Source organism: Dendrobates tinctorius, unplaced genomic scaffold (assembly GCF_039654945.1).
Source record: "Dendrobates tinctorius isolate UK_male_01 unplaced genomic scaffold, ASM3965494v1 ptg000030l, whole genome shotgun sequence".
In the NCBI taxonomy this organism is placed as follows: domain Eukaryota; kingdom Metazoa; phylum Chordata; class Amphibia; order Anura; family Dendrobatidae; genus Dendrobates; species Dendrobates tinctorius.
In genome coordinates, this window is record NW_027361698.1 from 46,109,350 (window position 1) to 46,134,702 (window position 25,353).

Sequence of the window (25,353 nt, forward strand, 5' to 3'; positions counted from 1 at the left end):
ATGAAAAATACTTCACTTCTTACATGACATGACAGATATCTATTTTAAATTCTACAATAGCTCAAAAAACGGACAGTATATTACTCCATACAGTATTATGGCCACCACATAGTGCGCCATACAGAATAATGAGCCCCATATATTTCTTCATACAGAATAATTGGTCCCATATAATGTTCCATACAGTAAATTATGAGCTCAACATAATGCTACAGTATATGTTGGTCCCCATGGATGATGCTCCATTGTGTTATGGGCCCAAATAATGCTCCATAAATAATGGGCACAATTTCTAATGCTCCAGTGTATAATGGTCCCCGTAAATGCTGCTCCAGTGTCTGATGTCCCCCATTTGGAATGCTCCAGTATATGATGGGCCTCATGGATGATGCTCCAGTGTATGATGGGCCCAGATAATGCTCCATATATAATGGGCTCCATTTCTAATGCACCAGTGTATAAAGGGCCCCGTAAATGCTGCTCCAGTGTCTGATGTCCCCCATCTGGAATGCTCCAGTATATGATGGACCTCATGGATAAAGCTCCAGTGTATGATGGGCACAAATAATGCTCCATATATAATCTGCCCCATTTAGAATGCTCCAGTATTTGATGGGCCCCATGGATGATGCTCCAGTGTATGATGGGCCCCATATCTCATTCGCCAGTGTTTAGTGCTCCCCAAAAATTGCTCCCAACCTTTAAAAAAATTAAATAGCTCTCCTTGCTGGGCACTGCTCTACTATGGACTCCTCAGCGTCACCATCTTCCAGCTCTCTGCACTTGTACTGTTTAGGCAGAGGGCATACAGACGTGATGTCATTACGCTCTCTGACCTGAATGTCACAGTCAGGAAACGCGGAAGACGTCATGGCGATGAAGCAGGGAGAGGTAAGTATTGCAAGTGCTGTGACCCTGAGCAAGCAGGGGGGCCCACTAATGGGTGATGGCACTAGCACAGGGCCCCTCATAGTATGCTAGTTTGTCTGACGGTGAGTGGGCCCTCCCACCGGCAGAGACAATTTTGCGTACTATGAGTGGCCCTGTGCCATCGCCCACGAGTATGCCCCCCACCTGCTCAGGGAACCAGCACGTTCATCTGCACCTTGCTCTGTGTCACAGTGTAAGGTGGTATAGTATGCGGGAAGGGGCACCTGAGTTTCATCAGGGTCAGATTCTGGCCCTGTAGAGTGCGAGGGGAATGTAGTGCTGTGGGTGAATGTACCAGCAGAATCATCTAGCAGTGGCTGTGCATCAGTGCACTCCATCTCTGATTCATGTTGGACTGGGGAATTCAGGATTTGACTTGATAACCCAGGCATGGTATGTGAAAAGAACTCCATGGAGTAATCTGAAGTGTGTGCTGCGGCATCCTTCACTTTTGGTGGGGGTGAAGGACACAAGGAAACGGGTTGTTCCTGACCTGAAACCTGCACTGACGACTCAGTGCTTTCATTTTTTGCCACTTCACAAGAGGAGGTGATCGAGCTGGAGGCTATTTCGTCAATGTAAGCCAAAACCAGTTCCTGATGCTCCGGCTTTAAAAGCGGTTTACCTACTCCCAGAAAAGGGAGCCTTCCAGGCCTTCCGGAGCCAGACCATGCCGCAGTCTCAGCACCTTCTGCCTTAGCTGCTATTGTGCTTTTGGCACTACAAGCAGATGCACCACCACCACCATCAGTACCAGCTGGCCCCCCACGCCCGCGGCCTCTTCCACCATATTTCCTAATTTTTGTTAAAAAAAAACAAAATACCACCAGATATATTGTACTGTATCAGAAGTGTACAGCTGTATACAGTCTAGGAATAATTGTAAATCTCCGTATATATTTCACGAGTCAGACACAGACGTTCACAGGCTCAGTATGGATTAGACACTAATATAAATAGTAGAGAAAGGGTACAGTAACACCTGATACCAGGTATATATATGGTATAGTTTAAACATTCTATATCTACGTATATATTTCAGGAGGCAGACACAGATGCTCTCAGGCTCAGTATGGATTACACCACAATGTTAAATGGGTAATGGATCAGAAGCGTACAGCTGTATACAGTGTAGGGGTCATTGTAAATCTCCATATATATTTCCATAGTCAGAAACAGACTCTCACTGGCTCTGTATGCATTAGACCAGAATATAAAAGCATTAAATGGGTAATGTATCACAAGCGTACAGCTGTATAGAGTGTTGTGGTAATCGTAAATCTCCAAATATATTTCTGGAGTAATAGACAGACAATCACAGGCTGAGTATTGATTACAACAGAATGTAAATAGCAACAAAAGGGAATTGTATCAAAAGTGTACAGCTGGATACAGTGTTGGGCTTAATGTAAATCTCTTTATACATTTCCAGAGTCACCCTCAGACGCTCACTCAGTCTGGTTTTGACCATAATACAAAATGTTTAAAAAAGGTACTGGATAACAAGATAGCAAGTATATGTATTGTAGGGTACAATTTAAATCTCCGTATATATTTCCGTAGTCACCCTCAGACGCTCACTCAGCACACTAATCCAAACAGCAGATATACGATACTGTTTGAGAAGCGGACAGCTCTATACGGTGTATGGAAAAATGGAAATGTCCGTATATGTCTTTCCAGAGCCTCACACACACACGCTCTCCCTGTATAGATGTGACACTAATCCAAACAGCAGATATACAATACTGTTTGAGAAGCGGACAGCTCTGTACGGTGTATAGAAAAATGTAAATGTCCGTATATGTATTTCCAGAGCCTCACACACGCTGTCTTTGTATAGATGTGACAGTAATCCAAATAGCAGATATATGATACTGTTTGAGAAGCGGACAGCTCTATACGGTGTATGGAAAAATGGAAATGTCCGTATACGTCTTTCCGGAGTCTCACACACACACGCTGTCTCTGTATAGATGTGACCGTAATGTGAACAGCAGATATACGATACTGTTTGAGAAGCGGATAGCTCAATACGGTGTATGGAAAAGTAGAAATGTCCGTAGATGTACTTCCGGAGTCTCACACACACACACGCTGTCTATGTATAGATGTGACCGTAATGCGAACAGCAGATATACGATATTGTTTGTGAAGCGGACACCTCTATACGGCGTATGGAAAAATTTAAATCTCGGTGTATTTTTTTACGGAGTCACACACATACAGTTGTGGCCAAAAGTATTGACACCCCTGCAATTCTGTCAGATAATACTCAGTTTCTTCCTGAAAATGATTGCAAACACAAATTCTTTGGTATTATTATCTTCATTTAATTTGTCTTAAATGAAAAAACACAAAACAGAATGAAGCAAAAAGCAAAACATTGATCATTTCACACAAAACTCCAAAAATGGGCCAGACAAAAGTATTGGCGCACCCTCAGCCTAATACTTGGTTGCACAACCTTTAACCAAAATAACTGCGACCAACCGCTTCCGGTAACCATCGATGAGTTTCTTACAATGCTCTGCTGGAAATTTAGACCATTCTTCTTTGGCAAACTGATCCAGGTCCCTGATATTTGAAGGGTGCCTTCTCCAAACTGCCATTTTTAGATCTCTCCACAGGTGTTCTATGGGATTCAGGTCTGGACATGTATAGCATGTATTTGTCCATGATACCAGCTGGTACACGGTAGTGTATGAGGAGCGTACACCTCTATACGGTGTGTGAAAAAATGAATGATGATGGGATGATTTAGCGAATCCTGCTTTGAGCAGGGGGTTGGACCAGATGGCCCAGGAGGTCCCTTCCAACTCTACGATTCTATGATTCTATGATTCTATGATTCTATGAATGGTCAGTAACTGTGCAGAAAAAAGGAATATAAGTATTTTTGCTTTGAGAAAAGCAGTCTGCACAGCAGTGTGCATACAGCAGTGCAGCTATCAGGTAGCCTTATAAGGAAGCCTAATGGCAGGCACTGTACTGTCTAAGGAAAGGTGCCACTGACTGTTGTGCCTCTCTCCCCCTCCCCTTCCCTCATAAAGGATGATTTTGCCCACCCTGTGTCTTGGTGGGGCGGGGGTTAATTCTAGGGGTCCAATGGGATCAGGAAGGGGTTAGCACAGCCCCTTCCTGTGGGTATATATCAGTGGGGTCCGAGACTGCCCTCCCTCTTTCCTCCTGGGTTCACATCCTGGAAGTGCTTGTAGAGCACTGTCTGGTAATAATGGCAGATCCTCTGATAGGGGCTCTGCATCTGCGAGTCCAGCAGGAGGGGGAGGCATGGCTGCACAGCGCGCTAGTGTTGATCAGTGCTTACCTACCATCAGGGCAGGTTCCTGCCTCGGTGGTGGTGCCCGGCCTGGTCGCCACTGCCCCACGCGATGGTCTGGCTGCTGCCGCGGTGGTTCCTCTGGAGCAGCCGGTGGGAGCGGGGCCCCAAGGAGGCAGGCGGTCCGCGCGGCGCTCCCGCCCTCCATTGCGGCTGCGAGAGTCTTCGCCGCCGTTGGCCACTGTATCTCGGCAGCGCGCGGCGAGGCGGAGGTCCCCGCCCCCCGACTTCCGGCCCTGCGTCTCAGGGCGAGCGGCGGCTACGGGACATGGCAGCAGAGCGCACCGGGGAGCAACAGAGCCGCTGCATTGCCCGACAGTGCCAGGGGGTTGTGAGAGAGTACCCGCAGTAGCGGCGGTAGTGGGGAGCGGGTTGGGTTGGCCGCATAGGGGTGTGACGTCATTGGGTGCACAGGGGTCCAGGATGGGAGGGAGGCACAATGCATCCTCCTCTGCTTCTGCAGAGCAGCAGGGCATTAATCAGTCCTCTGTGCCAAGGGGGGGAGCAGGATATGGCCATAGGGGCTCATGCATCAGCTTCAGGGGGCACACAGCCGCAATCACCCGACACGGGTTTAACCCTGTTTAGCGCTACAGTGCTTGGCTCTGCTCCACAAAGTGGTGGCATGCAAGGGGTGATGTTACAGAGCACAGCTCCGGCTCCAGCCATTGTCGGGGGTGGGCTCTTTTGGCGGGGGCTGTGAGCTCTTTACCCCGGGGGGAGGCGGGACAGGCGTCGACGCCGAAGATCCTCCTCTTCTTCCCTTGATTCCTCATCCCCGCAGTCGCGTCATCACGGCAGGCATGCTTCGTGGATGCAAAAGAAATCCAGGCACTCTGGCCGCAATGCGTCCTCTCGGGGTCACCGTCGCACCCGGTCCTCGAGACGTGGCACTCCATCTTCAGAGTCTGAGGTGTCCAGCACATATGTGAGTCCTGAACATGGTCTTAATCCTCCTCCCGCGCGGCGGGAGTCGAGGGTTCCGTCAAGAACTTCCAGCCTGGCTGAGATGAACATACCTCCCAAGGCTACAAGTCGTCACATCAGCACCCAGGTGAGTTATCCGGGAGCCGGAGTTCCTCCATCTTTGGGAGTCCCTCCTACGATGGTGAATCCGGGCGAGTGTTCCCTGTTGGGTTCTTCAAGTATGGAAAATGCAGCGGTGTTATCTGTGTTGAGAGCGTTGATTGGGCAATTGCCCTCCACAACGGGTACGGGAAAGGAGTGTAATAAGGTTGATTCTCTGCTTGCCGGGGTGTACAAAGATACCATGTTCTGTGGGATCAGTGCTCTAGGTTCGCACGTCGATGACGAAACGAACAAGAAGATTTGGAGCAATGATTATGCAGATATTTGGTCGCTGATTTCGGTGGATCAACACACCGTGGACAGGGAAAGAAGACCGGTTGAGAGTTTTTCGGAGAGAGTGCGCCAGAAGGTGGCGAAAACTATGAATAATTGGTTGCAAGCTTTTGCGGTATTGGGTTGCATTATGGGTCAGAAGCACCCGGGCCGATGTTCAGAGTTGTTCGTCTATCAGGATATGATTTACAACTCGTATAAGGCTCATGGTGGTTCGGCATGGTGGCGGTATGATGAGGAATTTAGGAGGTGGTTAGCCCTCCACCCGGAGTTTGGTTGGGGGCTAAGGCGACTGAGGTTTGGTTGCGCCTCATGATGATGCAGAAACAACATCCCTTTCCATCAGCGCCCGCTGGACAGGGTTCAACAGGTTCCAGTTCAGTGGTCGTGTGGAGACCCGGGGGCCTGTTGGTTGTTTAATGAGGGACACTGTCGATTTTACAGTCTCTGCAAATTCAGGCATGAGTGTTCCTCCTGTGGAGGTTCCCACCCGGCGTCTAGGTGTTCCCGCCCCGTGGGAAAGCTTTCAGCCAAGCCGCAGCAAAATGAGAGGAAGGACACCGTTGAACGTAGTCGCGATAGAGCCGTGGTTAGACCAGTATCCTAACAAGGAGGCTGCAGGTCAGCTGCGTTTTGGTTTCTCGGAAGGTTTTTTCATTCCGTTTAAATTGCACAGGTCCCCCGGTTTTTCGTCAAATTTGAAGTCTGCTCGTGAACATCCGGATGTTTTGTTGGCAAAAGTGCAGAAGGAGGAAGCACTGGGTAGGATGGCTGGTCTGTTTTTGTCTCCGCCTTTTCAGGATTTTAGAGTATCACCTTTGGGAGTGGTTCCAAAGAAAGATACGGGTTCCTTTTGTTTACTCCACCATCTCTCGCACCCAAAGGGTGTTTCAGTGAACAATGAGATTTCTCCAGATGATGCGTCAGTGTCATATGCGTCTTTCGACAGGGCTGTGTCTTTGATCAGGCGCGCGGGCGAAGGAGCGTGGTTAGCGAAGTCAGATATCGATTCTGCTTTTCATCTGTTTTCATTTGTTGGGCTGTCAAGTCGAAGGAGAGTTTTATTTTGACATGTGTCTTCCCATGGGGTGTTCTATTTCGTGCTATTATTTTGAACTTTTTAGTTCCTTTTTGGAGTGGGTGGTGAGATGGGAATTGGGAGATAGGTCAGTTACTCACTACCTGGATGACTTCCTTTTTGTAGGCCCAAACGATTCGGATGTGTGTAACAGGTTGCTTTCCACGTTTACGTCAATCGCGCAGAAATTTGGTGTTCCTTTGTCTCCGGAGAAGACTATTGGTCCGGTAAAAATTTTGTCCTTCCTTGGCACGGTAGCTATGGTTTTTCGGTTACCCATCGAAAAGATTCAAAAACTGGTTGATTTGATCGAAGGTTTCATGGCAGTTAGGAAGGTTACCCTGTTGCAAATACAAGCATTGCTTGGTTTGTTGGTTTTCGCCAGCAGAGTCATGCCGGTAGGCAGGGTGTTCTCGCGACGGCTGTGGCTGGCTACGAAAGGAGCCTCCAGCCCCCACCACAGGGTGCAGGTTACACGGGTATGAAGGCGGATTTGGAGCTGTGGCTTTCCTTTTGGCATACATTCAATGGTCACACTTGTTTCATGCTATTGTGCCGGACGGCGTGGGAATTGAATTTGTTTGCAGCAGGGGATGGAGTTGGGGGTTTCATGGCAGGTTTTGGGAATCATCGGTGCAGGGAGGATTGGCCGGAGTTTTGGTTTTGGTCGGGTTTTTTCCATGACAGGACCCTGTGCGAGATTTTTCCAATCGTGGTCTTGATTGAGTTGTGGGGGGAGTTGCTGTGCAATCAGGAAATTCAGTTCTGGACTGTTAACCCAGGGGTGTCACGTTGTATCAATCACATGTCGTCCAGGTCCTTGCCAGTTTTGGGCCTTCTGCGTAGGTTGGCTCTGCTATGTTTGAGGTTCAACAATTGGCTTCGGGTTCAACTTGTGCTGGACCATGATGGTTTTTCTTTTAACCTCTCTGATTTTTCTGCTTTTCAGTTTTCCACGGCTCATGGCCACAATGCACTTCCGGTGGATTTCAGTTGCCCATCGGTCCTATGGGATGTGGTCGGGAACAGTTGATGTCCCTTGTTCATTCCTCTGTGTCCCAATTGACATGGCGAGCGTATGGTAAGGCATGGAGGGAATGGTGTCAGTTGGTGGGCAGGAGGCCGGTTCAGGCGTGCGAGAATTCCAGATTGCAGGTTACGATTGAATACTTGGGTCAGCTAACTAAGATGGGTCTATCGGGCACGTCAGCGCAGCAGCGTTTGTCGGATGTTGCTTTTTATTTTCAGCTATTAGGATGGTCTGACGTTACGAAATGTTTCATTATTAGGCAGGCTATGAAGGGTTGGAGAAGGGTTCAACCTAGTGGTGAGTGTCGGTGCCCTGTGTCGTTAGCCCTTCTTAGTCAACTCATAGCTATGACAGATGAGGTGTGCAGTTCTGTTTTTGAAGCAGCTCTGTTGGCGACTGCTTTTGGTTTAGCATTTTTTGGGGCCCTAAGGGTTGGGGAATTGGTTCCTCATTCGAAGCTCGATTTGGGGTGCGGTTTGCGGTTCGAGGACGTGTTTTTTTCGGAAGGGTCGGTTCGCGTGAGAATTCATAAGTCAAAGACTGATCCGTTGGGTCGGGATTCTTGGGTTTTGCTACATGCTGCCACATCCTCGAGGTGTCCGGTCGCTTTACTTAAGGCATATGTGGCTATGAGAAAAGGGGGTAGTTTCTTCTTTATGCATTTTGATTTGTCACCTTTAACCAGGTATCAATTTCAGTCCGTGTTTAATAAATGTTTGAAGGGGTTAGGAGTTCCAGCTGGTGAGTATGGGACTCATTCTTTCAGGATCGGGTCTGCTACGGAAGCAGCCAGGGAAGGTCTTCCTGATATGGAAGTCCAAAGGATTGGGAGGTGGCGTTCAGCATGCTTTGCCCGTTATATTCGTCCGGATTTGTTATACTAACGTTTTTTCTTTTCTGCAGGTTCCGCCAGACCGACTGTCTAGTTATTGGGACATTCTTATATTTTCTGGGCTGCGCAACGGGCCGAGTGTCGCCCAGGAGGACATCACCTTGGATTTCTTGATGTGGATTTCATGTGGAGAAGAGTCAGGGGCTTGCAATGGCCGCAAGTTCTGCCGGAGGTTGTTTCGGTTGCAAGAGAAGCGCATGGGCCGGTCATTTTGGTCCTGCACGCGGGGGGGGAACGATTTGTGCTCGTACAAGGTGGCTGAGCTGTTAACCATGATGCAGGCTGATATGGAACGCTTCCATGAGTTTTTCCAGGAGCTTGTTTTGGTGTGGTCTGAGATTGTCCCGAGGGCGGTGTGGCAAGGGGTGCGAGATGGTATTGCAGTTGAATGCACGAGGAGGTCAATTAATGCCCGCATCTGTAAGTTTGTGCGTGACAGGTTTGGCGTGGTCGTTCGGCACAGACAACTAGAAGGGGATAATAGTGCCCTGTTAAGGCCTGACTGGGTGCATTTGAACGATATCGGGCTCGATATCTTCCTATCCGGTTTGCATGATGGTATAGAGCAAGCTCTGTTATTGATGGGTGGGGGTCGGAGTCCTGTTTAAAAACAGGATCCTCCATGGTGGTGAAAGAAGGAATGGCACGAAGTTACGGCTTGCCGGCTGACTTGCCTGCGAATACAGAGCAGGGCATTTGGCGGCGAGCGCGTTTTAAGAGAAGTTATGTGCCTTCAAAATGGTTGTGTTACAAAACGTTCAATAAAGCTGTGACCGACCTTCACCCATCATTTGGTTTGCTGAGCTTGATTTATTATGGTTACGGGGGGGGGCAGTGGAAATGGTGTGTGGGGTTAACCCTGGGTCACAACGGTCTAACCACCAGCGCTGCTGCACACAAAAGTGTGAAAAAATGAATGCTCGGTTACTGTGCAGGAAAAAGGAATAAAATTATTTTTGCTTTGAGAAAAGCAGTCTGCACAGCAGTGTGCACACAGCAATGCAGCTATCAGGTAGCCTTATAAGGCAGCCTAAAAACCACCAGCGCTGCTGCACACAAAAATATCCTTCCCTGTCACTGCACACTAACTGTTGTGTTGTACAGTGAAAATCGCTATCAGCAGAAGCACAGTTTTTTTTTTCCTGCCTAAACACTCTCCCTATTGAGAACAAGCAGCAGCAACCTCTCCCTATGCTAAGATCAGCTGAAGTAAGATGGCGGTCGGCGTTCAGGGCTTTTATAGCCACTGTGACGTCACACAAAGCAAGCCAATCACTGCGATGCCCTTCTCTAAGATGGTGGTGGCCGCTGCCCATGTCATCGCGTTGCCCACAGTGTGCGTCCTCCATCATTGGCTGAGAAAAGGCGCTGGAAGCATTATGGGAAACGCGACCTTGGCGCTCGAGTCGGCGACCGCATGGCCGACCTAATGCTATGGTCGGGTTTCGATCGGTGAAACCCGACTTTAGCGAAAGTTGGCGACTTTTGAATTTGACCGATCCGTTTCGCTCAACTGTACTCCTGACACGATGGATATCGGCCATTCTTACAATCCCCTTATACCCTGACTGGACTCACCCTTATGCGGCTCAAAAATAATTGTTAAACCTCAGGGCCGTGGTGACCAGTATACATATCCAGTGTGATACCCTGACCTGACGGGACAGTGGAATCGGACCACCTGGACCACCTGGACATACTGGCCTTTAACCAAGGCAACCAAGGCCTATTGTGGCATGCTCAGGTCTAAGGAAACACTTAACCTGCTCCCTTGCTCCTCCTTTCAGAGATTATCTCATCTTCCTTGTTTGTGCGGTAGTGGACATGCACAGTCCGGGGTGCATGTGCGGTTCCCGGTGCCCATGGTTATGGCATGTGAGTGTATTTCTAAACCATACTGCAGGGGGGCGATTTTAACTCTCCGCTTAGTCCATGGGTCTGGAGACCAGCATAGACCAGCATAGAGGCACTGAAGCCAGGGCATGCGTCTAACATACCACCGAAATAGGAACCGCTATATATGTGGAGGGTAGTTACTATAGCAATATACCTTTTTAAGCATGTGACAAATGATGGGAGCAACTGAGACTGCCCCAATGGGGAAAGTACCAACGGGATTACGGGAATTATATTTAATCGGATAAACCCACCCTTGTGGGATCATGTGATCACCATACTCGGCCCATTGACAGCGGTTTACCCTTATAGGTAGAATTACCCTGTGTTCACTACTATATTCCATTGTAGCCAGTTTGTCTAAAAATTGACACTGACAGTTTAGTATGTACACACAATGAAATGGACATGTGTTGTATGTCAGTGGGCGGTTCCCCGATAGACTTCCCCAACCGTCTCCATTGGCTGGTAGTTGCTTTTATAGCGATGAATGATGCTCCCCACTCTGACACACCCCCAGGAAGAAGCACTAACAAAACGCGCATCGGGGTTTGAACCATACAGGTAATATGTACATCTCCTAGTTTTGCCAAACAGTGTTTATATATGATTATTTCTACATTGCCTTGCTACGCATGTCATTTTGTGATGTCACCTCTATTAGTATTTATCCTCAGGTGGGAATTTTCCCACAGCACTGTCTATCTGCATAGGCGGCATACCTTAAGTACAGGTGCTTCTCACAAAATTAGAATATAATCAAAAAGTTAATTTATTTCAGTTTTTCATCATAAAAAGTGAATCTCATATATTGTATAGAGTCATTACAAAAAGAGTGATCTATTTCAAGTGTTTATTTCTGTTAATGTTGATGATTATGGCTTACAGCCAATTTGAAAACTCAAAAGTCATTATCTCAGTAAATTAGAATATTTTATAATACCAGCGTGAAAAATGATTTTAAAATCCGAAATGTTGGCCTACTGAAATGTATGTTCAGTAAATAAACTTAATATTTGGTCGGGGCTCCTTTTGCATCAATTACTGCATCAATGCGGTGTGGCATGGAGGCAATCAGCCTGTGGCACTGCTGAGGTGTTATGGAAGCTCAGTTTGCTTTGATAGCAGCCTTCAGCTCGTCTGCATAGTTGGGGTGTGGGGTCTCATCTTCCTCTTGACAATACCCTATAGATTCTATATGGGGTTAAGGTATTGGTATTTTTGGCCGTGTGGACAGGGGCCAAGTCCTGCTGGAGAATGAAATTTCCATCTCCAAAAAGCTTGCCAGCAGAGGGAAGCATGAAGTGCTCCAAAATTTCCTGGTAGAGGGCTGAGCTGACTTTGGTCTTAATAAAACACAGTGGAGCTACACCAGCAGATGACATAGCTCCCCAAACCATCACTGTTTGAGGAAACTTCACAGTAGATCTCAAGCAGCTTGGATTGTGGCATCTCCACTCTTCCTCCAGACTCTGGGACCTTGATTTCCAAATGAAATGCAACATTTACTTTCATCTGAAAAGAACATCTTGGACCACTGAGCAACAGTCCAGTTCTTTTCTCCATGGCCCAGGTAAGACGCTTCTGGCATTGTCTATTGATCATGACAGAGTGGCTTGACACTATGAATGTGACACTTGTAGCCCATGTCCTGGATACATCTCTTGTAGCAATGACTCTAGCAGCATTCCACTCCTTGTGAATCTCCCCCAAATTTTTGAGTGGCCTTTTGTTAACAATTCTTTCAAGGCTGCGGTTATCCTGGTTGCTTGTGCACCTGTTTCTACCACACTTTTTCCTTCCACTCAACTGTCCATTAATATGCTTGGATGCAGCACTCTGTGAACAGCCAGCTTCTTTAGCAATGACCTTTTGTGGTTTACCCTCCTTGTGGAGTGTGTCAATGTCTGCCTTCTGTCGGAGAGGAGGCATCCAATGCTGGGAATGTGGAGGACAAGGGCACCTTGCCAGAGACTGCCAGAATTATGCTCAAAGCCACCGTTAAACTACAAACCCCCGCAGTAACTCGGCACTCTGCGGGGGAGGCAAGAAATCATAATGAACATTTGATTGCTGGGAGTCCCATCCTGCATGCCGAATTTGAGTGTGTTCCAGTGGATTGCTTGATAGATACCGGGTCACAAGTGACAACGATGCCAGAATCATATTTCAAACAGCATTTTCAGGCCCTGGTCAAGCCAGAGAAGGAGACATTGATCCGGTTGTTTGCTGCCAATCAAAAACAGATCCCAGTCACGGGGTCATGTGAATGAATATTCGAATCTGTGCGCAAGAAATGGGAAAGAAAGGGATCCTGCTAGTCCCTGAGGCCATCAAAGAAGATGAGCCTGTAGTACTGGGAATGAATATCCTACAAGAACTCGATCAGATAGTGTTTACCAAATGGGGACCCAGTTATTGGAAGAAGGCTGCCACACACAAGCCTACTCAAGAAGCCCTACAGCGATTGATCCGCATCTGTGGGACGCAGAAGAGTGTGCCGTCTTATCAGACGGAAGGGGTCATCAGGGCCCCAGGGAAAGAGCCTGTAATCCTGCCTCCCGAGCGATAAAGTATATTACACCTTCCAGTGGGGATTCATCGCAACCTTGACGGGCTGGAGGTGATTGTTCAGCCTGTGGTAGGCTGAGGAGCAGAACATCAAGTCATGATAGCTCATACGATAGCAGTGTTTCAGCGAGGACATGACCCCATAAGAGCTTTGAACATGGGTCACGGGGAGGTCACCTTGCTGCGAGGGACATATCTGGCCCGTGTGTATCTACACAAGGGCGAAGTGGTGAGTCAGAAGGAGATGTCTTTATTGCCAATAGAAGGTACGGGGTGGACCCTGTCAGTCGCTGCGGGGCCCGTAGAGACTCCATCTCCATAGTGGAATGGGCGGGTCATCCTGGATCAAATGGAAGTGGATGTGAAGGCCCTAGGCCCTGAGCGTGTGCAGGTGATAGAAGCTATGCTGTGGGAAAATCAGGCCGCATTCGCTCGTCACACCAAAGATTTTGGCTGTACCGAAGCAATCACACATGAGATACCAAAGGGGCCGCTCGTCCAATTCGAGAGTGATACCGGCAAATCTCACCCATGATGTTTCAAGAGGTAAAGACAATACTCAGGCAGATGCTGGATTCAGGAGTAGTGCAGAGTAGTCAGAGCCCCTGGGCGGCCCTGGTGGTGCTCGTCAAGAAGAAGGATCGGACCATCCGGTTCTATGTAGATTACAGGAAACTGCATGATTGCACTGTGCAAGACTCATACCCGTTACCCCGCATCGAGGAATCCTTGACAGCATTGGGGAAAGCCAAGTACTTACTTCAGCTCTATTTTGGCCTACAAAGATTTCAATCAACCGTTCCGGTTGTACACAGACGGTAGCCTTCATGGACTCGGTGCAGTACTTTCCCAAATACAGGATGGACATAAGAGAGTCATCAGGTATGCTAGCAGGTCCCTGTGAGACAGCAAAAGAAACCCCCACAATTACAGCTCTTTCCGTTTAGAGCTCCTGGCCCTGGTGTGGGCCATGACAGAGAAGTTTGCGGGCTTCCTGGCAGGGACAAAAAATTCAAGTTCGAACGGACAATAATCCCCTGGCCCACCTTGAGAATGCTAAATTGGGGGCCTTGGAACAACGGTGGGTGGCTCGCCTGGTCAAGTTTGACGATACCATCCGTTATCGCTCTGCCACTGAAAATGCAAATGCCGATGGCCAGTCACAAGTGACGCTGGAAACACCAGTGGGGGATCTCGATGAACAACTCGAAGAGGAAGAAACCATAGACTTCTGTAAGTTCTGGACCCCAGTGGTTGCGGTCCAGTCAGGTAGGGAGGCCTGCGCACTACCCCATTCTCTGGGGAGAACCAATGAAGACGAAAGGCTGAGACAGATGAAATGCTGGGTAGCGCAGATGTGGAAGCCAGTCAAACAAGAGAGGGATAGTCTGGATGGTGAGATGAAGAGTGTCTTACACCAGTGGCATAGGGTGGAGGTGTGAGAATCGGTGCTATATCGCAAGAGACAACAGCCAAAAGACACTGAAGTAAGGTGGCAGGTGGTCATCCCAGGAGGTATGTGACCTCATTAAGAGTACTGAACAAAAGGCACCCATCCAGACCATACATACTAAGTAACCACTGGAATTCTTGATGATCGACTATCTCCTTGTGAGACACTCAGCCCGGGGCCACAGTACTGTTTGGTGATGACCAATCATTTCTACAAGTTTGTGGTAGTCACCCCGACTAGAGATCAGACTGCCGAGTCTGCGGAGCGGGCCATTTGTCAAGACTTCATCCAAATGTATGGGCGCCCAAAGCTTATCCACTCTGACCAAGGTGCATGTTTCCAAGGCAAGGTGATGGAAGATCTGTATAACTTGTATGGCATCAAGCGGTCTTGGACCTCCCCTTACCACCCTCAAGGCAACAAAGCATATGAACGCTTCAACCGAACCTTGCTTCAAATGCTGAAGACTTGGGAAGTGGACAAGAAGGCATGCTGGCCAGACTACCTGCCAGAGTTGGCCTGGACCTATAACAATCGGGTCCATTCCATCACGGGTTACACCTCATATCTGCTGGTGTTTGGAAGAGCTGGACGAGAGATCATTGAGTTGAAGTTAGAACAGCCAGAAGAGATGATGGAGCGAACTTTCACTTCATGGGTGAAAGAACATCGGCAACGATTGCAAACAATACGGCGGTTGGTGGGTTAGCAGCTACAGGAGAAAGAACATATGGGCTATAAACCGATTCAGAAGATACCGCTCCGGCCCGGGGACCGAGTATTAGTCAGAGAGACATGTCCCAGGGGTAAGCTAAGTGAGGGATGGGAAATACAGCTTTACAAAGTAATCGAGCGAGTGTATGCTGACGGGCCGGTCTACAAGGTGTAGGTTGAGAATGGTGCTGTTCCGCATTGCAAGTGTCTCTATCCCACTGCAATCTTGATGCTGTGATGGTTGAGGGTGACCATTTTTAAGTAGGGAGGCATGTAAGGGGGTGGCGTTGCTATGGACCGCAGAGAAAAGCTGCCACTTTAAGAGACAGCACCCCCCATGGTTAGAGCAGTGGGACATTCTGCTCTTCCCTGCAGTAAAGACTGTGGTTTCTTCTGCTAGTACTGGAGAGGGAAGGGGCTGCTTTTCTGTGTGTGAGGGGAGAGCTGAGATTTCTGCAAGAAGGAGACGTGCCTGGAGCTGTGAGGAAAGACTTTGTAAACTCTTCTGGGGATAACAAGGTGGCTTTCCTGTGTTGCCGTGAGGAGCCATGAAGAAACACAAGAAAGGAATCCAGAGGAGGGAATCCACTATTTCTAGGAGAATCACTGGACCTGCACACAAGGAGAAGATCATGTTGCACAGAGCTTGCAAAGCTGCAGGGGCCCCCGGGATTGGACTGAGATACCAACGCTACTGTTAGTGTTAACCCTTTCTATGCACATGCTAGGGTTTAGGATAGGCTGCAATAGACAGAGCATGGCAGCTGTGTGGCCTGGTTAGCAAAGGCCAGATAGGCTATAGTTAGTGTAGCATCATACATTACTTTACTGTATTGTCTTGCCAGTTGGATAAATACACTGAGCTGTGATAGTTAGTGCTCCGTGCTGTTTGACGGCCCAACTAAAGAATATTATCCTTGCAAATTGTCTGTTTTCATAGCATTCCCCTGTTTTTGCATTATCTTAAACACTGCATTCCTTGCCTGTAAATAAATTAACCCTTTGTTGTTTGCACCTCATCTTGAGTACCGTAGTCTCCCTGCATTGTGGTGGTCCCCCGGCCATCGCTTCAATTACACATCTAAAAGGGTATATGATTGGGGCATATGGGAGAATATAAAACCGCAAGTGAGTTTTACTTCATCTGATCCGGATTCTTCAGATAAAAATCTTAGTGCTTCAGATATTTCTTTAAATGGTTATTTAAATCAGGTTATTCTATGAAAACACATTCCTTTTTGCCATCAAAAAAACTGCAAAAGTCGGGGCAGCAGGAAACATTGGAAACGTGTCGAGCATTCCAACTTGTTACCAGAAAACACCCTCGGTATAAGCTCTCCTGTTAATATATTGTACATATCTTCTAGGAATTTTTCCAAGGTGTAATTGGATGTTCTATCGCAGTGGTCCCCAACCTTTCTGACTTTGAGAGCCACATTCAGCTTAGAGAGAGGGTCACGAGCCACATTCAGCTCCCACCCCCCTCAAAGTAGTGTCAACCAAAGCCCCCATTGCAGGTATAATGATAACCAAAGCTTTTCCTCAGAAAACACTCCAAATAAGTACACTGAGATCCAGGGGTTGTTCCTACAATACCCTCATTCATTAGTCACTCAACAAGGACTCCCAACACACTGTCACATCCAGCTTTGAGCACCTCCTCTAACAGGTAGTACCATCCTCCAGCGTACCATACCTAAATCATATCTAAACCCCGTGACAGTTTATGTGCATCTAGATCTGCTCTTCTGTGCAGGGCTACTCACAAAATTTACCATTTTGAGATGTTCTCTTCATCTTGTTTGCTAGACCTGGAATTAATGCACCAAGCTGGCAGACAGCCCCGAGCCACAATTTACAGTCATATGTTAAAGTTTGGGCACCCCTATTAATGTTAACCTTTTTTCTTTATACCAATTTTTTTGCAACAGCTATTTCAGTTTCATATATCTAATAACTGATGGACTCAGTTATATTTCTGGATTCAAATGAGGTTTATTGTACTAACAGAAAATGTGCAATCTGCATTTAAACAAAATTTGACCGGTGCAAAAGTATGGGCACCCTTATCATTTTCTTGCTTTGAACACTCCTAACTACTTTTTACAGACTTCCTGAAGCACTAAATTGGTTTTGTAACCTCATTGAGCTTTGAACTTCATAGCCAGGTGTATCAAATCATGAGAAAAGGTATTTAAGGTGGCCACTTGCAAGTAGTTCTCCTATTTGATTCTCCTATGAAGAATGGCATCATGGGCTCCTCAAAACAACTCTCAAATGATCTGAAAACAAATATTATTCAACATAGCTTTTCAGGGGAAGGATGCAAAAAGTTGTCTCAGAGATTTAACCTGTCAGTTTCCACTGTGAGGAACACAGTAAGGAAATGGAAGAACACAGGTACAGTTCTTGTTAAGTCTAGAAGTGGCAGGCCAAGAAAAATATCAGAAAGGCAGAGAAGAAGAATGGTGAGAACAGTCAAGGACAATCCACAGACCACCTCCAAAGACCTGCAGCATCATCTTGCTGCAGGTGGTGTCACTGTGCATCGGTCAACAATACAGCGCACTTTGCACAAGGAGAAGCTGTATGGGAGAGTGATGCGAAAGAAGCCGTTTCTGCAAGCACGCCACAAACAGAGTCGCCTGAGGTATGGAAAAGCACATTTGGACAAGCCAGTTACATTTTGGAAGAAGGTTCTGTGGACTGATGAAACAAAGATTGAGTCGTTTGGTCATACAAAAAGGCGTAATGCATGGAGGCTAAAAAACACAGCATTCCAAGAAAAACACTTGCTACCCACAGTAAAATTTGGTGGAGGTTCCATCATGCTTTGGGGCTGTGTGGCCAATGCCAGCACCGGGAATCTTGTTAAAGTTGAGGGTCGCATGGATTCAACTCAGTATCAGCAGATTCTTGACAATAATGTGCAAGAATCAGTGACGAAGTTGAAGTTACGCAGGGGGTGGATATTTCAGCAAGACAATGATCCAAAACACCGCTCCAAATCTACTCAGGCATTCATGCAGAGGAACAATTACAATGTTCTGGAATGGCCATCCCAGTCCCCAGACCTGAATATCATTGAACATCTGTGGGATGATTTGAAGCGGGCTGTCTATGCTCGGCGACCATCAAACTTAACTGAACTGGAATTGTTTTGTAAACAGGAATGGTCACAAATACCTTCATCCAGGATCCAGGAACTCTTTAATAGCTACAGGAAGCGACTAGAGGCTGTTATTTTTGCAAAAGGAGGATCTACAAAATATTAATGTCACTTTTATGTTGAGGTGCCCATACTTTTGCACCGGTCAAATTTTGTTAAAGTGCAGATTGCACATTTTCTGTTAGTACAATAAACCTCATTTGAATCCAAAAATATAACTGAGTCCATCAGTTATTAGATATATGAAACTGAAATAGCTGTTGCAAAAAAGCAAATTGTTATAAAGAAAAAAGGTTAACATTAATAGGGGTGCCCAAACTTTAACATATGACTGTATGAGATCGCGAGCCACATGTGCCTCCTGAGCTACAGGTTGGAGACCCCTGCTGTAAGTTATTATCATATTTTGCTATTCGGGCTCTTCTTCCAAGAGCTATGATAGCTATATGAGGGTTTCTATTTTGTGGGACAAGTTGTACTTGTGAAAAACACCATTCATTTTGCCGCAAAGTGTACTGGAAAATGGAAAAAAATTGCAAGTGCGGTGAAATTACAACAAAAAGTGCAATTCCACAATGATATTTTGGGTTTTGTTTTTACCGTGTTCAATATATGGTAAAATTGACCTGGCAATATGATTCCTCAGGTCAGTATGAGTATGCAGATACCAAACATGTATTTTTTTTTATTCAAGTGACGAAAAAAATCTGAAATTGGTCAAAAATATTTTTTTTCTCTGCTTTTGACACCATTTTCTGAGACCTGAAATGTTCTAATTTTCTGGGGCTGTGTGAGGGCTTATTTTTTGCACCCTGAGCTGACGTTTTGCACGCTGATTTCACTAGTCATTTCTTCCAAAAATATGTTTTTTGAGAGCATCATCTAGGGATGAATTAACCTAATATAATTCTGCGCAAGGCTAGGCAGAAAGACCTAATACTGTTATAAAAAGTATATTTCATGGCTTTCTATTTTTCTCAATTTTATTTAGCTTTTAGCTTCCCAATTATTTTTATGGAAATCCAAAGTTTTTGGAAATCAACCGGGATGAATTCCCCTGGTAGGCCCTCGTGCAGGATTAGACCTCTGCTCTGGGCAAATTACAATGGAAAAAAATTGCTGTGTCTTAGCAAAAAAAATTCTCGGTATTCTGTAAGGCTACTTTTACACTTGACTGTTTTTTTGCGGCCTGTTTTTATGGGCCGTTTTTGCGGGCCATATTGCCGTAATTTTTGTGGTCTCCAACAAAAACGGGGTGCAAGATACCTTCTCGGTTTTTGTGGTCTCCCGCAAATACGGTGTACCGCAAAAACAACGTTAGCTTGTTTTTGCGGTACCATTGAAATGCATTGCGGCCGTGTCCATAAGCCGTGAAAAATATCGAGCAAGCTCAATATTTTTTCATGGCCGCAAATATGGCTCTCACGGCCATACGGAGCATGGCCCTCCTACTAATTTTTGTGGCCCATTTTTGCGGCCCCATAGAAATGCATTGGGGCCACAAAAACGGCCAGCCAAAACACGGCAAGTGTAAAACCAGCCTTAATGCAATTTCTTTAACAAAGTTCTCAATTTTTGCATGCATAATGATTTTTTTAGGGGTCAGGTGCGGTTCTCCAGTAGAAAAGGATTGGAATTCTCTGAACATAAAAGGCTCTAGTAGTGTTTCTTTATTTATACTCACTGTATTCACTATAAGGCCATGGTCACACCTTCAGTATTTGGTGAGATTTTTACATCAGTATTTGTTAGCCAAATCTAGGAGAGTGTTAAAAATGCAGAAGTGGTGACGTGTTCCTATTAGGGTATGTGCACACATTGCGGATTTGGCTGCGGATCGGCAGCGGATTTGGCCCTGCAGATCCGCAGCAGTTTTCTATGCAATGTACAATACCATGTAAACCTATGGAAAACCAGCTGTGCACATGCTGCGGAAAATTCCGTGCAGATTTGCTGCGGTTTATTTTCCGCAGCATGTCAATTGTTCCGCAGCGTTCTTCCGTAGCGTTTTTACACCTCTTCCATTATAGGAATCAAAATCTGCAGGAAATCTGCACTAAATCCACAGGTAAAATGCAGGTCATTTTACCTACGGATTCAGCCAAATCTGCAGCTAAATCCACAATGTGTGCACTTACCCTTATACTTTTCCTCTGATTTTTCCACTCCTGATTTTGGCTTATAACACTGAGGTAAAATACTGATCGAATACTGAATGTATGAATGTGGCCTAAAACAAATATCAGGAAGCTAAGGAACAGATAGATCCAACCAATTCTGCTAATGGCTAATTCTTTTGGTGATGGAGTATCTATTGCAGGTTTTCCAGCTACAACATCACAATTCTCCAATGCACATTTTTAATTCAGCCATGTCATTTGTTGACAATATGTTGTGTGGAAGGAGAAAATGATCACTTGAGGAATATCCCTGATTCTCTGCCACAGGTTTGTTTCCATTGTTGCAAATTGAGCACCACAGTGGCTCAGTGGCTAACACTGTAAAGTTGGGGTCCTGGGTTCAAATCCCACCAAGAACAATATCTTCAAGTAGGCCGGGGTCGCCGGCACTCGGGACCAGAGTGTGCGGCTGCATAGAAATACATGCAGCTGCACACTCTGGTCTCGGGTGCTGGCAGCAGCGCCGGGTATTGATGCGAGTTTCTCGCATCACACTCGCAAGTGTGACCCCGGCCATAGTCTGTATGTTTTCCATGTGTATAAGTGGGCTTCCTCCCATGCTTCAAAGACATAGGGCATTATTCATCAAGACTGTTAGCATTGTTCAGAATGTCGTTCAAGACTGATGTTGATCAGACACTCCTGATTTATGAAGATGACTCTTCATGAATCAGGGGCATAGCAGAAGCCGCATGCACCTTGGCATAAATCCTTCTCCAGTCACTGCTGGGGTCAGATGTATGGCATAGCGAATTATAAATCTGATGAGCGCCAGGCACCAGCTCTACCCATTTTGTTGGAGCTGGATTAGAATAGAGTGAGAATACCAAAAGTTGCTAAATTTTAGCGCAATCTTGAGTTACGCCAACATTTTCTGACTTTTCAAAACTTTTGAAACCAGAATTCTGCCGTGAAAGCTTTGCTGAATCAGGCACATAGTGATAGGGAATTTACCGTATTTTTCGCTTTGTAAGACGCACTTTTTTTTCCCTCAAATTTGGGGGGAAAATAGGGGTGCGTCTTACAATGCAAACATACGTCTTTTGGGCTGCCGCTGCGGGTGTCCGTTGCTTGCCGCCACCGCGTTGGGTCCTCCGGGTGCTGCTGCTGCCGCCGCACTGAGTCCCTCGGGTGCTGCTGCCGCCGCCGCGTTGTGTCCCCCGGTGCCTGCCGCCGCCACCGGGCTCTGTCCCATGCTGCGTGGGGGGCTCTGCCGTTCCAGCCATGCCTGCTCAGTGGCTTGCTTCCTGGAAAATGGCCACCGCGCAAGCGCAGATGGATATCTCGGCACTGAAATTACCGGGGGACACAGCGCGGCGGCAGCAGCACCTGAGGGACCCAGCGCAGCGGCAGCAGCAGCACCCGAAGGACCCAGCGCTGCGGCGGAAGCCCCCTAGAGGACTCAGCGCGAATGTGGCAGCACCAGGTATAGAGTGGGCGACAGGACCCAGGGGACAGAGTGGGCGACAGCACCCCAGGGACAGAGTGGGCGACAGCAACCCGGGGACAGACCGGTAAGTAATAAGACGCCTGGATTATAAGAAGCACCACCATTTTATTAAAAAACATTTTTTCCTATTTTTCTCCTCAAAATTTGGGGTGCTTCTTATAATCCGGAGCGTCTTATAAAGCGAAAAATACAGTAGATTGTGAGCCGCAATGGGGGCAAGGATGATGATGTCTGTAAAGCGCTGTGGAAATTAATGATGCTATATAAGCAAGAAAATAAAAAAATAAATGATTATATAGTAAAGGACAACTAAATACTGTAGAGGTAGTCACAGAGAGGAATAGACAACAGTATTTCTCCCTATACACAGTATGATGCTCTATAGACACAGTATATTATGAGTACAATGCGTAATTACACCAAATCCCCCCCACCCCAACTCCTGCACCGCATAATTAAAAAAAGGTTATTCCCACCCAATTCTGGTTCACCTTCCACTAGTGCCTCTGTTTTCTCTTCTGGTTTGTCTAGCAGTAGGCCAGCATGGACATCCATTGCATGGTGTTGACCTATTGTAGGGCTTTTGGAGTAAGTGGTGGAGAAGGAAGCTGATAGCAAATTCCCAGATTTACCAAGTTGCCAGTCCCGACATGGTTGTTGTAAAGTTCAGGATGTTGCTTGGATTGTTTATAAAATGCATGATCAAGCATGATCCAGAGGTCTAGACATGTGAATTCTTAGGAAATTTCAGTCATTCTAGTGGACTTGCATGCAGCAACATCAGCATGGTGTACCCGATCACAAAAGTAAGAGGAATTCATTTTTGGACCTTTTTTTATTATTATAAAGCATGAAAAGTCTGTATGTGCTGTGTTATGAAACTGATTGCTTTGTACCACTGGTTAAAATCTGTTAACCCATAGTCATATATGTTGAAATCACTTTGACATTTAAAAGACTATGACTCCAATAAGATTTCACGCCAGAATTATGACATAAAAGCCTTGAAAAGTCGCAAAATTCAGGTGCAGCTTGGAGTTGCCCCAAAATTTTGTGACTTTTGGCATTTTCACACCAGTTTATATCAGCTCAACCAAAATGAGGCAAGAGGCAGACATGTCAGGGGAATGATGCCATAGATCTTCTAATTCATGACAAGCTGTGGCATTTTGTACGCGAGAAATCTCACTCAAAGTCCCTGACTAGAATAAGACTTCTCATGTAGAGCTACTTTTCATATTCTCCAAATTTATGAAGAGGACTGCACCTCTTCATAAATCAGGAGCATATGACTCAAGCATCCCCCTTATCAAGATGGGTGTGAACAAAGCTGGTCTTGATGAATAGGGCCCTATATTGTGTTAAAGACCTCAAAATGGGGTGCATTACTGCTCTAGGATGACATCAGAATGCTACATAGTTTTCGAGACAATAAAAAGTCTTGAAAATTTTGGCGAATCAATTCACTGGTAATAAAATGTTCTGTAAAAATTTGGTAAAGCCAACAAATTCATATTTCAAAAGATTTAACCTGCTTTTGAAGCAATGAGAGAATTAGGCAAAATACATACATTATTTGTCTGTTCTACCGGATTTTCCTTTGGAAATTCGTTTGCAGAGGCATTATTCTCTGAGAATTTTTAGAGAATTGGTGACCAGGTTTTTGCCACCTCATCTGAGAGTGCCATGATGTAGGAAAAGAGAGCCTGAATCCAGCAGAGTGTTACTTAGTTTACTGGGTTCAGGGGTTCTGATACAGTCAGAGTTCTTAGATGTAACATGAAGCAGAGCTCATAAAGCTAATCCCGCCCACACCAGGCTCTCTATGTATGGTGTCTATTGACAGTGAGCTGCTTATCACAGGAGGGAGTGTGGTCAGACTTGGTTTATTTATCTTCTGTGGTAGATGTAATCCCCGCATAGATATTAGACTGGGTGATAAAACTTTCATTACATGTAAACACAGCTTGGTAAGTAACACATCTCTCCAGAACCCAGAACATAAGGCTGGGTTCACACATAGCGGAACTCTTGCAGAGATTTCCGGAATTCCGTTCCCCGGGAAAATCACATTTTAAATTCCCGCGATTTTCCCATGGAAAAACTAGCATTTTGCAAGCGTAATTAGCTTGCAAAATGATAGCGTTTTCCAAGCGATCTGTAGCATCGCTTGGAGAACTGATTGACAGGTTGGTCACACTCGTCAAATAGTGTTTGACAAGTGTGACCAACTTTTTACTACTGAGGCCGCCTATGCAGCATCAGTAGTAAAAGATAAAATGTAAAAAATAATTAAAAAAAAAATAAAAAATGGTGTTATTCTTACTTTCCGATGTCCCGCGCAGTGTTCCCGCCTCTCTCCACGCTCCCGTTCCCAGTAATCCTTTGCGAAAATGCCCGCGATGACGTACGTTCTCGCGGGATCGCGACGTCTCATGGTAATTCGCAATGACGTCGCGCAAATGACCGCGAGACGTCGCGATCCCGCGAGAACAGACGTCATCGCGGGCATTTTCACAATGGAGTACTGGGAACGGGAGCGTGGAGAGAGGCGGGAAGGCTGCGCGGGACGTCGGAAGGTGAGAATAACAATATTTTTTATTTTAATTTCTATTTCTTAAAGGGATATGGTACAGTCTCCTCTCCTCCGGACCGTGGGTACCATCCGCAATTGTTCTGCTTACTTTTCGCATGGTGGGCACAGCCACATGCGGAAAGTAAGCAGTACAATGCATTCCTATGGGTGCGGGATTGCCGTGATTCCGCAAAATTAATGACCATGCTGCGTTTTTTTACCGTGAAGCAATTCCACCGTGGTAAAAACCGCAGCATTAGCACAGCATTGCGGAATCCCATAGGAATGCATGGGATGCTTATTTTTTCGAGTTTTCACGGCAAAATTGCGTGGTTAAAACCGCCGCAGAAACGCGAAAAAAATGCCACGTGTGAACTCAGCCTTAAAAGTTTAAGAATAAAAATCCTTATACTCACCTTACGGACTCCTTCGCTGCTTCTGGTCACCTGTCCAATCCTCGTTGTATCTAATGAGAGCCACTGCTCATGCTGAAATTCCCAGGCCTCTCAGGCTAGGTTGGGACTACTGGCTCTCATGCAGTTCTGCTCAAGCATGTGAAAAGTCATTGCGTCACAACCAGGGATTTCAACTCAAGCGGCAGCAATCAGCAGATGCAACAAGGACTGGACAAGTGAGGGTTAGGAGTATAGATGAGCGACTTTGCCTTTTTTCGTGTCTAGTCGGGTTTTCATGAAACCCGACTTTCTCAAAAG